The sequence below is a fragment of the Grammomys surdaster genome, unplaced genomic scaffold (genome assembly GCF_004785775.1).
Source record: "Grammomys surdaster isolate TR1022 unplaced genomic scaffold, NIH_TR_1.0 242, whole genome shotgun sequence".
Classification (NCBI taxonomy): domain Eukaryota; kingdom Metazoa; phylum Chordata; class Mammalia; order Rodentia; family Muridae; genus Grammomys; species Grammomys surdaster.
Genome location: NW_021604687.1, coordinates 10,277,586 through 10,291,826, shown reverse-complemented (window position 1 = coordinate 10,291,826; position 14,241 = coordinate 10,277,586). Strand labels below are relative to the sequence as shown.

The window sequence follows — 14,241 nt, the reverse complement described above, 5'->3', positions numbered from 1 at the left end:
AGCTACTCAAGACTTTAGAACAGTGTCAGTCAATAGAAACGGAATTGCTGGTTAAGAGTGAAATGAAACAGACAGATGAAAAGGATTTTTAAAAACTTTTTTAAAAGCTTCTTTAAGTTAATTTTCCTTGCATCCTGTTTAAAAGCGGTGCAAAAATATATACAGTGCACATACAAACACGGCTCCTCAAGTAAAGGATATGGTCTTGGCTCCCAGCACCCAAGTTGTGGTTCACAACCACCTGCAACCCCAGTGACCATGGAATCCAACCCCCTCTTCTGGCCTCTGCACGCAGGTGGCAGACACATGTACATAAAAATAAATAAATTATCTCTACTATGTTGGTCGAATGTAGATTAGGCCTTAGATTCCCAAACAGGTAAGGAACTCAGCACACAGGGCAGTTGTTTCCCCTGTGTCCCCTTCAGTGTTTCTGTTGGACTCATAGTTCAGTGTGATGCAGGTTCGGCAGAAGTTGTGGTTGCAATTAGTACTCACAGGAGTACTTCAGGAGCTCCAAATAGGACAGGTCACCTCCTCCTTTATCATCTCCAGGACTGATGAGCCCATAGTTGCTGTGATCCTATGACTATCTGTCCTGACTCCTCATGCTTCTGCATGGGTCCATCCCAGAGGAGGAGAAGAAGGTGAATGTCTGTGCAAAACATGGAGAGGAACTCCAGATCTTCTGTAAGAAGGACATGATGGCCATCTGCTGACTTGGTGAGAGATCTCAAAAGCACCATGATCACCCACCAGACAGCTCTCATTGAAGAGGTTGACCATGAGTACAAGAGGAAGCTGCAGGAAGCTCTTCAGGTGCTGATGGAAAATGAGAAAAGATGTCATGAGCGGCAGGATGGCTTTAACAGCAGAGAGCTGACTGGGAGCACCAAATACAGAGCGAAATAGAAAATGTTCAGATAGAGTATAACGAACTGAGAGGCCTCCTGGACTCCAAGGAGAATGAGGAGATGCAGGAGCTGATGAAAGAGAAGGAGGATGTTATGAAAAAGCTGGAAGTATCTGAAAATGAGCTAGGGGGGCAGAGGGAGTTGTTGAGAGACTCACGTCAGATGTGGAACATCAGTTGGAGCTCTCAACCATGGAAATGCTGCAGGGTGTAAATTATCCTGACAAGGAGTCAGACCTTGACACTGAAAGAGCCCCAAAGAGTCCCCCAAAAAGAAGAACGTTACAAACTCCAGATCTGAAAGCCATGCTGCAAGCATATCAAGGGCTCATAGACATCCAGCGATACCGAGTTCATATGAAAAGAAACATGCAGTCATTGTCATTAACAAAGAATTTGTATATAGAAGTTACACTAGAAGGAATTTTCAAGTTTCTGAGACCTACCCGTTGGGTGTCCTGGGATATCCAGCTATTTCCTCAGGGAAGCATTACTGGGAAGTAGATGTTTCTAGAAGTGATGCCTTTGAGGCTGCTTGGCAAGAATCTGACATGGTCCAAGGACAAGAAAATGGGCTGCTTGGCAGGAATATGACATTGGCCAAGGATGAGGAAGTAGGTTTCAGATAAGAATCTGACATTAGGCTAGAACAAAGAAGTAATTTCAGGCAGGAATCTAAATATTAGGCTACAACAAAGAAGTAATCTCAGGCAGGAATTGAAATTTTAGGTTAGAACAAAGAAGTAATTTCAGGCAGGAATCTAAGTTTTAGGCTAGAACAAGGAAGTAGGCTTCAGACATGAAAATGACTTTGGGCTAGGACAGGGAAGTAGGCTCAGATACTTTGGTTATTCTGATAAGCCCTTAGAAACAATGATCACGGGAGTGTTCACGTAATTGGGATTAATGCCTTGCTTTTTCTTTGACTGTTTGTGTTTATTGTCTTGTTTGTTCCTTGACTATTTGCATCTATTGTATTGCTAGACCCTCAACCTAGGTCTAACCTTAATACATTATGTAATTAAAATGATATAAAAGCGTAAAGGAAGAGGGGGAATAAAAGGAATAGGGGGGGTTCTAGGAAGGGAAAATGGGGAAAGGGAATGACATCTGAATTGTAAATAAATAAAATATCCAATAAAATTTTTTTTAAAAAATGGAATGGAAGAATAAGTTGGATTTTGTGAAGGTCTGCTTTGAATCCTAGCTTGGATAGGGAAGGTATTAGCTGGTCCTTTAGTTGGGAGGGGGAGGTAGAAGTGTCTCCCCATACTAATATGTCATCCATGCAATGGTATATATTGAGTCCTTTGTCTAAGTAGGGTTTTAATGCAATGGGAGAACAGTCCATTCATTTCTTGAGGTTGGGCCAGAGTTGTTAATGGGGGGTACTGAGAATGCAGAGCATTTGCAGTCTCAGGAGTGTAGAGGGACGGGAAAAAAGCATTCTTTTGTGTCTATTGCTAATAGGGGAACATTGGCAGGAATGGATGAGATGTGGGGTAACCCTCTTTGCAGGTAACCCCAGACTCACATGGTTTTATTAATTGCCCTTAAATCTTGCAATAACCTCCATCCCCCTGAGCTCTTTTTTTTTTTTATAGCAAACACAGGGGTATTCCATGGAGGGGTGGATGTGTTGTAACAACAGCTGTTCTTCTACCAGCTCTGTGAGGGCTCTAAGCTTCTCCCTTGACAGAGGCCACTGTGGAACCCAGATGGCTTCATTGGAGAGTCGATCAAGGCAGGGAGTACTAAATCTAACAGTGGTCCCTAGAATTGGGGGTGATTTGGAGGAGGGTTTTTAGGGTCTCCTTGGATATTATTTTCTTTATAGATAATGTCTTCTATCTTAATGTGGTCTCTTTCTGGTTGGGTGGTAAGTACCAACTCCTAAGGCTTGTAAGATATCTCTCCCTAAAAGGTTGGTGGCTACATGAGCCACCAGGGGGCGTATGAGGCTAGTAGCTCCATCTGAGTCTTCCCACCTGTAGACCTGTTTGGTGATGAATGCATAAGAGATGCCTCCTATGCCTAGGAGCTGGGACCCAGAGATCAGTTGCCAGTCTTGTGGGATCTCTTGCTGTCTTAAAATTGTCCTGTCTGCTCCAGAATCAATAAGACACTTGAATGGTTTATTATCTATTTTAATGGTTAATTTTGAATAGAAGCCTTCTGAGATGCTGGACACCCATGAGACTTCTATGGGAGTAGTTGTCCCTCTTATTGTTGGGGCTGAGGGTTGCCCCATCTGAAGTTTAAAGGCTCTCATGGCTTACCATCCTTAACATATACAGCAGTACAGTATCTCCTCCAGTGGAAACCTTTTCTGCAGCAGGGACAGATTGTCTTGGGGGATTAGGATCTATTATGGGAAGAGAGTTTTGTGGGCATTCATTCCTCCAATGCCCTGCCTCTCCACATTTGAAGCAGATTCCTTCTGTTTTTACTGCTGCTACAAATGCCTGAGCCACAGATGCAATCTGGTGTGATGGAGTTTCTATATCTCGGATTGCCACAATCCACCTATCATGATGCTCTTCCCAGAGACCCTGGCAAGCTAGTCTGGACTCAGAAGTCATGCCTTCCCATACAATGGTTTTAAGAAGGAGGTCCCTGGCTGTGGGGTTGGGAATTTTTCTTTCTAAGCGCATTCTAGTTCTGAGAATAAAATCAAATAGGGTTTCTCTGGGCTTCTGATGGAGAGAGATCAGGGAAGAGGTGGGGCCTTGTGACCCTGAGGATGGAGAGAGCCTATCCCAAGCTTGGGTTGCACAGAAGCGGACCTACTCATAGTACCTTGCTTGCTGAGTTGCTTGCTGTGTTCCAGTAAAAAAGTCTTCATGGCCAAAGAGTTCATTAAAACCCCATGGAGTGTCGCCTCTGTCCCAGTTTTTCCTGACTTGTTGACAACAGTCATCATGAAATAAAGCTTCTCACTGTAGAAATATTGGGCTAGGAAGGGCAGAACGGCAAATATCTCTCTCCAATCTTGGGGGTGTTTAAGTTAGCAATATGCCTCTGTAGAAGAGATTTTGTCCATGGTGTGTGAATGCCATGTTCCTTCACTACTTGCCTGAGTTCTTTTAATTCTGAGGCTTGGAGTGGGTACTAGTTGAGTGGTTTAGTTTCACTGGGGTTGATATTAACCAGGAATGCTCGAGCATTTTGGGTATCAGGCACTGTATCCGACTCCTGTTGTGGGGCTGTGAGAGGCAGCTGGATACCTGTTTGAACAGGCTTTGAACCCCAGAGACCCTCAGGGACGATAGGTAGGGGTTTGGCCTTGCTCCTGGGCCCCTGGCTCCCTTCACACAGCTACACCTCCCACAGAGAGGTCTGTGGTCATCGGTCACCTAGGACAGCATCCCTAATAGCCCCTCCACAGGTAGAGGGCATGACTACAGACCACAGAACCTCAAGACAGATCTCCATATTAATGAGATACCTAAAGGCCAGAGGGCATAGCCAATTAAACGTTTCTTCCCAGACCCTCCTCCTTGCAAAAGGTATTTAACCTCAAGCCCACCCTGAGAATATAGGGTATAGCTTCATCCATTTTCCACCATGACAATAAATATCTGAAGACCATATCTTAAGACCACGGACTATCTCTCTTGATTGGGGCCCGCTGTGAGGAACCATGGAGAAAGTCTTCAACTACAGAGCTGCAGTCTAATCTCCTGCTGACAACCTCTCTACATTCCAGCCACAGAGACCCAGCCAAGCAAGTCAGGACCAAGAGTCTCATCCCCAAGGGTCGCAGCTAGAGCTTCTCCACCCTCCTTTAACTGTGGGTCAATTCACCCCCTATGCCCCAATCTTGGCCCTTCTGTGGCCTCTTAGTGGAGCTTGAGAGTCCAAGGGCCTGAGAACCAGTGAGTTGCCAGGGACCTCCAACCCAAAACCTCTGGCCCCCTAATTACCCCAGACTGTGTTCCCTCCACTCCTGGAATGGAATCCTGTGGCTTCTCACAGCCAGACATCCACCCTGCACCAGTCTGGAGTGAACACAATCAAATTCCCACACCTCTGTCTCTCTGAGCCACATCCCTAGCCCCTTGGAGGCGATAGACACGGGACCTATAACTCAGCCCACAGGAACCACGCCAACAAGCTTTCATTAAAATATTGAACTTTGTTTCTTACCTTTTAAAAAAGAGATAAAATTGGGCTGTGTTTTTAGGATTCCTGGTAAGCACTGTTTTGAGGACTGCTCAGTTCTCCCACCTCAGAAGTGCTGTGTTCTATGATTCTCTGATGCTTGGCAATTTAGCCTCGATTTTGTCCTTGTTAGTCTTGTAAATACTATCTCAGCAGAACATGCTCTTCCACATAGTCTTTTATGATTATGTCTCATATGTAAAATTCAAGCCAAGAGAAAAAACACAATGGCATACTTGTAGTTAGAATAAGATGGCTGTCCATCTTACTACTAGATCTAGAAAATGAAATCTACTTTTCCCAGTGTTTATAAAACTAAGCAGGGTATCATCTTCTCCAGTCAAACATCAGCCCCAAGAACAAGAGATTTTTGATAGTGTAATACATTCAATATGCAATGCTATTGTTGTTTTAATCTCTATATATTGATTAGCTTGGGGGTTGACATCCTTCATTTCAGTCAGCTATTTGAGTATTTATGAGTAGTCTGTTTGGGTCTTTGCCTCTCTCATTTAAAAACATGCAAAAAAAAAAGACCATTGAGATTCAAAAACAGAAGTCAGGGGCTGGAGAGATGGCTCAGTGGTTAAGAGCACTGACTGCTCTTCCAGAGGTCCTGAGTTCAAATCCCAGCAACAACATGGTGGCTCACAACCAGCCCTAATGAGATTTGATGCCCTCTTCTGGTGTGTCTGAAGACAGCTACAGTGTACTCATAAATAAAATAAATAAATCTTAACAAAAACAGAAGTCAGTACTTATTGTTCCTCACTACTTAGATATGGAATTTACATAGAATTCTTAGCCTAAGTTGCAATGATGCGTTAGCCTTCCCAAAAGGATACGTGAATGTTTTCTATAGATCCTATATAAGATATTACTGATATAAATTTATAAAAGACCATACTCTAGTGTGAGTATGCTCTGAGCATAGATCTACATTTTTGTCTCTGTCCTATACCACAAACTCTTAGAGAGTAACACCTGTGTCTTTATGAGCAGTTAAGAACATGTTTAGTAATATTTGCAGCAACTGTAGAATAGCCCTTGACCAAAATGAGCCAAACATTTTCTAGGCAGCTTAAGGTTCCATATGAGAAGATATTTCAGTACAATAGATTGGATGTACCAAGGTTCCCTGGTTTTAAAGAGAGCTAAGAAGTACGAAATAAGACCATCCTTACCCACTGAGAGGATCTCAACAAAGCTTTCCAGTTTTAAGGCATACAAGCCTAGGGTTCCAAAGTCATATGAACTGGTTCTATATTCTCCACCAGTTAATGCTTGCAGAAGGAATCATAGGAAGTATCCTACTGTCTTCTAATTCACGTTTTTATCACCAAAGAACCAGACACAATGGAAAGCAACATCTAGAAGCAGCAAAGCCTCGGCTCCATGGTCTACAGAGTGTACGATCAAGATTGCATTAGTATTACACATTAAGAAAATAATCATTGATGCACATTCATCATGAGGCAAAAAGAGAGAAATGAAAAAGGTAAAAGAAAATCAGGAAGAATGTAGAGAATCATAAAAAAAAAGATCAAGTGATAACACAAGAAAAATACCACTGAATATAAGCAGAAATGAATGGGAGTGAAATACGATTAGCCAAATGGTGATTTTTCGAGCTGGGCAGTGGTGGGGCACGCCTTTAATCCCAGCACTTGGGAGGCAGAGGCAGGCGGATTTCTGAGTTTGAGGCCAGCCTGGTCTACAGAGTGAGTTCCAGGACAGCCAGAACTAGAGAAACCCTGTCTCGAAAAAACAAAAAAACAAAACAAAACAAAAACCAAATGGTGATTTTCAAACTGAGACATAGTTTTCAAGTTTCCTCTCTTATGGCAAGGATCATCAATAGTGATAGTGAAATTAGATGCAGCACATCCAGCGGCGGAGTACTATGAACATGTTTAAAACAAGGAAGATTGGAGTGATGAAAAGATGAGTATAAACGTCTTCGATGATTTTTGCTTTTGCTTTTCTTAATGGTGGACATGTTTCAGGGTTTTCAGGGTTTTGTCAAATGTGAAAATGGACTAAAATGTAGGATAAAAGAAGATAAGGTGTGAGCAAATTCCAGTGAAAGGAGCTGAGATGGGAACTTTCCCCACAAGACTGTCACAAGCAAGCAAATCTTGGACATTGCTCAACAATGCATCCAAACACTGTCTTCAGAGATTTCTCAGAAAATCGATTAGATGGGGGGATGAAGGGAAGGAACTGGGTGGGGAAGGGAGTGGGGAAGGGGGAGGGAATGGAAACAGGAGGGATGAGGTAAGGAAGGATGGAGGGAGAGAGTGCTAAGAGAAACAACTGGATTAGAAGGAGGCATCTCTGGGACAACCTGGAAAACTAGGAGTCTCTCAGAAAACAATGAAAGCTCTCTGGAATCTATGGGGGTGACCCTAAGATTCCTACTAATAGGCGATATGGAGCCTGAAAATGGCCGTCTCCTGTAACCAGAAATGACTTCCAATGGAGGGATTGGGACACCAACTCACCCACAAAATCTTAGAACCACAATTCTCCTACCTACAAGATGTGCAGGGGTAAAAGATGGACCAGAATTTGAGGGAAAGGCCAACTAATGACTGACCCAGCTTGAGACCCATGCCATTAGAGGGAGCCCACCCCTGACACTATTAATGATATTCTGCTATACTTGTAGACAGAAGCCTAACTGTCATTAGAGACGATGGAAACAGATGCAGAGATCCAAGCCAAAGATTAATCTGAACTTGGAGAATACTCTGCAAGAAGGATTGAAGAAGCCAGAGGGGTCAAGGACTCAACAAGAAAACCTATAGAATCAACTAACCTTGGTCTATAGGGGCTCATAGAGACTGACCTGCCAACCAGAGAGCATACATGGGACAGACCTAGTTCCCCTGCACATATGTAACCGTTGTGCAGCTGGGTTTTCGCATAGAACTCCTTTTTTTTTTATGTTTTTTTCAAAACAGGGTTTCTCTGTATAGCCCTGGCTGTCCTGGAACTCACTCTGTAGACCAGGCTGGCCTCGAACTCAGAAATCTGCCTGCCTCTGCCTCGCATAGAACTCCTAAAGTGGGAGCAGAGGCTATCTCTGACTATAATGCCTGCCTTTGAATCCCTTTCCCCTGACTGGGCTGCCTCATCTAGACTCCACAGAAGATGTACCTTGCCTTACTGCAACTTGATATGCCAAAACTGGTTGATATCCATGGGAAAACTACCCTCTTCTGAGAAGAAGGGGAGGAGGAGTACATTGGGGGTAAAAGGGGTGGAGTGGGAGGGACCAGGAAGAGAGGAGGAAAGGGAAGCTGCAGTTTGGATATAAAGTGAATAAATAATAACATTTTAAAATTTTCTCAGGTGTTCTAAGATGAAAAGACATTTTGTCAAATCAGTCAGTCTCAATGGGGTTCTTCCTGGGTATGAATGCTTTCGTTACCATGCTTATATTTCAGGGTTCTATGACTAGCTTGCTGCACACATTACCCTAAATTCCTGAGAACTGTGCTACCCAGCAGTTCCTGCTGTAGAGTGTCTTCATTTGAGGATCGCCCGTCCACACATCCACAAGTCAAGCCAGTTTTGAAGTGTTTCACAGAGCCTTCACATTACAGTGTTTTTCATGTGACTGGCAGGGACTTGATGGAATCCAGTAGAACCACTCCTGAAGTACTTCTCATCTTTTCCTTTCTCCTCGGTTTCTGCCTCCCCTTCTGATCACCCACACAGAGGCAAACAATTCTCTCTCAGGCTATGCCAGCCCATTCCAGTAAGTCTCCATAACCCACCTGCTCATCTTTGCTAATCACCTGCTAATCCTAGTGATAAATCATATCACTTTCTTGCTGGAATAACTCAAGTAGTTTCCATTTTCATCAGTTCTCAAGCTCTTCCTTCTGACATAGCTTTGAGGCTCCCATGACTTTACCTAGTAAACTTCTCCAGACAGGCCATACATTTTACTATTATTCTGACTTATACTCATTCTCTGACCCCACCTGCCTATCCTCTGCCTCGACTGTTTCTTCCTTCTGGAATGTTCTTCCCTTTATCATCTGTGAATCGCATTCTTTTCCATAGCTCAGCGTTACTGTTATCCCCTTTTGGTGGTCGCCCTCATTCTTCCCTAAAACACTTTTATTTTTATTAAGGCCATATTTTTGTGTTAAGGCATATTTTAGCCTGATCCATATAGGCCAGCCTCTTTCCCATTCTGTTCCTTAAAGACATTCCTAAAAGGCCTGAGCCTCAATGCTATCTTCTTAGCTTTCCACCAGAGACTAGTAGGTGATATAGATGCATGGTATAGCCACCACTGGAGTAGCTGGCTGCCTGTGTTCTTTCTCTTCCAATGTATGGTTTGCCTTCAGTATCCTCAAGCACTGGCCTGGACTATACCATGTTCTCCTCAGATCAGCACTGTGAATAGCTTCTCTATGCAGCTTTCCTTTGTGGATATCATAGACTTGAAAAGTTCCCCTGGCCTCTCCTGTGCATTTGTGACATCCATCACCTCTTATTTTCACATCCTCACAGGCCACGTGAAAGATGTCAACCAAATCCATGAAGCTACTATGGTCACTAGATCTTTGGAAGACAGGACCGTGATGGTCAGATCTGGCTTTTGGGGAATGCTTCCACCTCTTCTATTTTCCCTGAATTTGCTAGGCCAAGTGACCAGTGGGATTTTTTTTTTTCAAAAGGAATTTACCTATTGCTTCCTGACTATCAGCTCTCAAGAGATACCAAAAAGTGTGCACATGACTTGGGCAACCCTTGCTGAAGACTCCAAATGGGGGGGGGGGGCCAACAGCCCAGTTACAAAAGGAGTAATATGTTGCTTCACTCGTGTTCTCTCACTTTTTATACTTGGAAGCCATTGAAAACAATGTAATGGTCCACAGATAAGGGAATAATTTAATATAAAATGTTATAAAATAATAAAAAAAAATAGGGGGCCAGAGGGATGGAACAGTGGATAAATAATACTAAACCTAATGCCCTGAGTTTGAGCCCAGGGATCCATATGTTTGAAGGAGAGAACCAACTCCCACAAGTTGTCCTCTTTCACATGCACATCATAGCAGGTATGCATCCACCATACATACATACATACATACATACATACATACATACATACAAACATACAGATACACATGCATATATATACACAAATAAATGCATAAAAATTTTAAAATAAGTAAAGTGAATTTAGGTCAAATAAATTTGACACAGAGTGACAAATATTGATGAGTATATTTAAAAGAGGAGCTTAGAGTAGTCAAACTCATAGCAACTGGTGTGCCTAGTGGGGAGAGAACTTCTGTTTTAGATAAAAGAAGAATTGTATAATAGATAGTGATAATATATGCAATATGAATACTCTTAGTGCCAGAATGTAGCCACCACACCACAGACGAACTGGGTTCACCTGGAAGGATACCTAAACATACTAGTCAAGGAAAAAAAATCAAAGAATGACATACAAAAATAAGAATTTACAAAAGCATACGTATACGTAGAAAACACACATAAGATATCAAAAAGTGACACATAACAAACTATCGTGGTACTTTCCTTTAACAGGGAAAATGGAATTGAAGGATACAAACATGTAGGAAAGTCAAGAAGCTACAGTTTTCGTGGACTGCTTAATAAGTTCAAAATGAACATGTATTTTAAAATTTCTTTTAAGTTTAACTTAAATAAATAATATAGTATGGTTTTAGGATTAAGTTTAAAGTATTGTGGAGGCAAGGCAAGTGTTCTTTAAAATTCCCTTTAAATTTTTTATTTTCCATATATGGATGTCTTGCAGAAAAGATAAGAAGAGAGAGTCAGATCTCCTGGAACTGCAATTACAGATATTTGTGAGCTACTGTGTGGGAGCTTGGAATTGAACCTGGGTCCTCTGCAAGAGCACCAAGTTCTCTCCAGCCCTACAGTTTTCAATTTTAGAATACATTTTAAGGCCAATTTTTAAAATATTTATTTTCTTGTTTATATGAGTGCTTGCAGGCTCTCATGGAAGCCAGAAAAAAGAGCTGAAGTTGCTGGCAGCCAACCCCAGTCCATGGAAACAGCAGAGAGCACTCTTAACGCATGAGTTATCTTTTCAGGCCCTCTTACAATTTTTTAATTACATCTATTTATTTACTCATTCATTTATTTATGTGTATGTTTGTATATGTTTATAGGTGGAGATGTGCCCTGGCACATGTGTGGAAGCCAAGGAAGGAAAACCAATAGAAGTCAGTTCTCACCTTCTACCATGTGGCTCCCAGGGATGAATCCAGGTTATCTGTCTTGGCCCCAAGCACTTACACCCCACAAGCTGTTTCAGCATCTGTCTTAGTTAGAGTTTCACTGCTGTGAACAGACACCACAACCTAGGCAAGTCTTATAAGGACAACATTTAATTGGGGCTGGCTTACAGGTTCAGAGGTTCAGTCCATTATCCTCAAGGTGGGAGCATGGCAGCATCCAGGCAGGCATGGTGCAGGCAGAGCTGAGGGCTCAACATCTCCATCTGAAGGCTGCTAGTGAAAGACTGATTCCCTGGCAGCTAGGATGAAGGTCTTAAGTCCACACCCATAGTGACACGCCTACTCCAACAAAGTCACACTTCCTAATGTGCCATTCCCTGGGCCAAGTATATACAAACCATCAGAGCATCCCTAATTTTAAAAAGCTAGGGGTTTACAGTCTTCCATAATTCCAGCTTAAAAGGAGTTGATGGCCTGTTCTTATCTATGTGAGCACTACATGTGCACATGTACAAACTCACACACTGCCATGCACATACATATAATTAAGACATGTAATATTACAAAAATACATTTTGCTCATTGTTTTTGGACTGTTTGTTTGTCATTTGACCCACAGTCTCACTATGTAACCCTGGCTGGCCTAGAACTTGTTAGATAGACCAGCCTGGCCTGGAACAAACAGAAATACAAGTATATCAGTTTCCTGAGTGCTGAGATTAAAGGTATTTACCACCACGCATGGCACATTTTTACTATTAAAATAAATAATGTTTAAGAAAGTAATGTAGTATTATTTTCATAAGTAAGATTATAAAAACCTGAGTGTTAGATTTAGCCAATACTTCGTCAAAGTACATGCTAACATGAAAAATATGGAATATATGTAAAGATGACAAAATCAGTATAACAGTATTGTTCCTCTCAGATTTAATTATCAGTTAACTAAGAGACAACAATTGTGGAAAGTGAAACCAATCTATCATCACAATGAAAACAACTCAAAGAACTGAAACTGTGAGCATAGTTCAGTGGTAGAACAATTACCCAGATCTTGTGCAGACCTGACTTCAATCCCCAGAACCAAGAAGAAGAGGAAGAAGAGGGGAAGGGGGAAATGTGGGGGGAAGGAAGAGGAAGAAACTAGAAGCTGTCCAACTGGCTAAGTGAGTAAAGGTGTATGCCAGCAAGCCTGATAACCTGAGGTCAGCCTCTGGAACACACAGGAAGAATGAAGAGAACCAATTTACATGCACCATGGTATGCACATGCCTGCCCACAATAACTAAACAAACAAATGAGCAAAAGAACTGAAGAGTGAATAGAAAGGGAAACACTCTGTCATCTGTAGTTACAGCTAAAGAACCTAGAGCTTCTTGCTGTTGACCCTTACCCTAGCCTGTCCAATTGGCAGTGAGTATGCTATGTATATATCTCTTGTGCCCTCAGAGCCAGGCTACAGATCATCAAATACTTATTTACACCATGAAGTGTTATACCATAGTGTACTACTGCCCTTAACAGGAATGGAAATGGTGGGAATTTGGGTTAATTGATCAAAAGAAAGCAACTCATCACCGAAATTCATTATGGTGCCCATAGAAAAAAATCAGATCACAAAGTTGATTCAAGTAACGGAAAAAAAAAAGTTAGCTAAAGAAAGGTAGCAACTAATGAGCACTATAGAACACACCTGTTACCCCAGGCGGATCAGAAGTTTAAAGCCATTGTTGGCAAACTATTGAGTTTGAGACTAGCTTGGACTACACGAGATCAAGTCTCAAATTAAAAAAAAAAAAAAAAGTGAACCAATAAGATGGATCAGCAGATAAAGGTGCTCGTTGCCGATCTCAAAACCCATATAAAGGAGGAAAAGAAATCTCTTTCCAGTTGTCCTCTAACTTCCACACATATGCAATGGCACACTTGTGTCCACACATGTAAACACATACAAATAAAGTGATAAAATTGAAAAAATAAGTGACTAATCTATTTCAGACATCTAAGCTTTGTATGGGTATTTGCCAGTAAATAATGCTTCTTATCAGATCAGAATCTTTATCAAGAATATTAGTCTTAGAAAAAATTATAGAGCTTGGGAACCTGTGCACCGATATATCTAAGACACACAGGATTCAAATAAGTAGGTCAATCCCTTTTCTAATGCTAATAAATTATTATTCTGCATACTAATTTGTTTTATTCCAAAGATTTCCTAGGTAATACAGACAAGGAATAGCATAAAATCCAAAAATATTGCAACCTTGTTTCTACTAGACAGAAATCCTTTCTCTCAGAGAATTCCTGGCTCTACTTAATTGATCTTGCACATACCCCAGTTCATTCTATGCAGATCTTAAAATAAATACGAGGAAGGGGGGCACACACTACCTAAGACATGATCAAATCTGAGTTCATGATGTTGTGAATGCTAAAGTTAGGGAAAATCTGGGTGCTTTGTGTCGCCACTTTTAAAAGGATACTTGGTGTGTGTGTGTGTGTGTGTGTGTGTGTGTGTGTGTGTGTGTGTGCATATGGTACCCAGGGAGGCCAGAAGCAGACGTTGGATCCCCTAGATCTGGAATTACAGTCAGCTGTAAGCCACCTAATGTGGGTGCTGGGAACCAAACTCCAGTCCCCTGCAAAAAGCAAATGGCATTCTTGACCACAGAGCCATATTTTTAGCCCATATCCTACCAGCCTTAAATATTTCCATGTATATTAGCTATATCCTAAGACAAATATCACAGCTGGTTAATGTATCAATATTACAGCCAATGAAATCAACTCCTGATGCTAAGAATGGGGATAAAATGCCTGCACCACCACACCTGATTTGTTTGGTGTTAGGGATTGTTGGGAGCCGCCACGAGAGCTGACAAAGTCCGCCACCGCTAGGTG

General features: G+C 41.9%; 1 pseudogene; it reads left to right on the top strand.

The window, feature by feature from the left end:
* The first annotated feature begins 608 nt into the window (after window positions 1-608).
* On the top strand, window positions 609-2,435 carry LOC114627001 (annotated as a pseudogene).
* The last annotated feature ends 11,806 nt before the right edge of the window (window positions 2,436-14,241 follow it).